Raw genomic sequence first — 1747 nt, 5'->3', positions numbered from 1 at the left:
TGTGGAGGCTTGAATAATTGGTGACAAAAGCAAGAAAAGTAATAATTGATTACATAATCAGATTTTAACAAGTGTGTGGTTGGCAGGTGCTTTCAGGGCTCTGGTGTGGCTTGCTCTTTCTTTCCTATCACAAACATCTATCTTCCTTATCTATCCTCCGTGGGTTGTTGGCAGGTGCTCTGGTGTGATTTGCTCGTTCTTTCATATCAAACATCTATCGTCCTTATCTCCTCTTCTTCTTTTTTAAGTTTGTTACTCTCTTGTAACACGCTATTCTCCTGGCGCTCATATGACCTTATGCTGTTGTGAGCCATAAAACCTCTACTAAAACTAAACCTTTGTGGGTTGTTGGCAGGTGCTCTGGTGTGGTTTGCTCCTTCTTTCCTATCAAACATACATCTATCGTCCTTATCTATCCTCCTCCTTTTGTGTGTATGTTACACACTACACAACTGCTATACCTCTAGGTCTTCGACGTTTGTATGACTCTTGATTGTGTTGTGAACGCCGGACGTATTTTGTTTTCCAAAACATCATGGGTGGTTGGTGGGTGCTCTGGTGTGGTTTGCTTCTTCTTTCCTATCAAACATCTATCGTCTTTTTCTCTCCTCCTTCTTTTTTGTGTTTGTTGCTCTCTTGTAACACCTCTAGTCTTCAGCACTTATATGACCTTATTGTGTTCAAGTGCCGTAAAACATTACTCAAAACGAAACATCATCACGTCTAATCGATGCTTTGTTTTTCTCTTCGGCAGGACGAGCAGTAGCAGCTCACTTTCCTTATCTTTATTCAGCGAGAGTGATTTGGCAGAAGCACCCTCCACCAGTGGTTGCAGGTAAGACTTTGTTTTTGTTTTTGGGGCTGTTTGTTGTTTGGGCACTTTTGTTTTTGGTGGGCTGGAGGGGTCATGGTGACGATATTCAGGGAAAGGCATTCTCAAGATAGCCTTCCCCCCCAACAGAATTTAAAAAGATTAGAATTATAATTTAAAGCATGTACCATTTTAAGAGTATAAAAATAATGTTATGATTGAAATTCCCCCCCCCCCCCAAATTCCGTTCCTTTGTAGAAAACGGTCCAAAAAAATTTTTTTTTTTTTTTAGTTTTATAATTTTCAAGGACTTATATTTTTATATTTATTCAGTGTTGACGGGTGCTCTGGCGTGGTTTGCTCCTTCTTTCTTATCGAACATCTATTGTCCTTATCTCCCCTTCTTCTTTTTTATGTTTGTTACTCTCTTGTAACACCTCTAATCCTCTGGCGCTCATATGACCTTATGCAGTTGCGATCGCCGCAAAACCTCTACTAAAACTACAACTAAAAAAATGTGCCAGGATCTCAACAGAGACGTATCTTATCTTATTTTATTGTCAATCGAATCAAATGTTCATTTTTCTTTGTCCCCCCCCCCCCCCTCCTGGGACAGCTCGGAGATGGCGAGCGCGATGCAATCCAAGGAGAAGAAGAAGGAGCGGGCCAAGGAGTTCATGAAGAAGCTCAAGTCCATGCTCCCCATGAAGGAGCGGACGGGCAAGATGGACACTCTGTCTACCCTGGAGCAACTGGTCAACTCCATGAGGCAGCTCAACGGTCAGTTGTTGGGGCGTGTATGTTTGTGTGTGTCTGGGTGGGTGGATGGGTGGGTGGGGAGGGGGAATTTGGAGCAGATGGTCAATGAGGCAGCTGAACGGTCAGTTGTTGGGGTGTGTGTGTGTGTATGTGTGTGGAGGAGGAGGGGGGGAATGA

At 43.2% G+C, this 1747-nt stretch overlaps 1 long non-coding RNA gene across 1 annotated transcript; it reads left to right on the top strand.

The window, feature by feature from the left end:
* Positions 1–592: 592 nt before the first annotated feature.
* Positions 593–1591, top strand: LOC101864279. The gene is made up of 2 exons (XR_221245.3): positions 593–835; positions 1428–1591. It is a non-coding gene; the product is annotated as an uncharacterized LOC101864279 (long non-coding RNA).
* Positions 1592–1747: the final 156 nt, after the last annotated feature.

Source organism: Aplysia californica, unplaced genomic scaffold (genome assembly GCF_000002075.1).
Source record: "Aplysia californica isolate F4 #8 unplaced genomic scaffold, AplCal3.0 scaffold01491, whole genome shotgun sequence".
Taxonomy (NCBI): domain Eukaryota; kingdom Metazoa; phylum Mollusca; class Gastropoda; order Aplysiida; family Aplysiidae; genus Aplysia; species Aplysia californica.
This window is presented reverse-complemented; position numbering and strand designations above follow the sequence as displayed.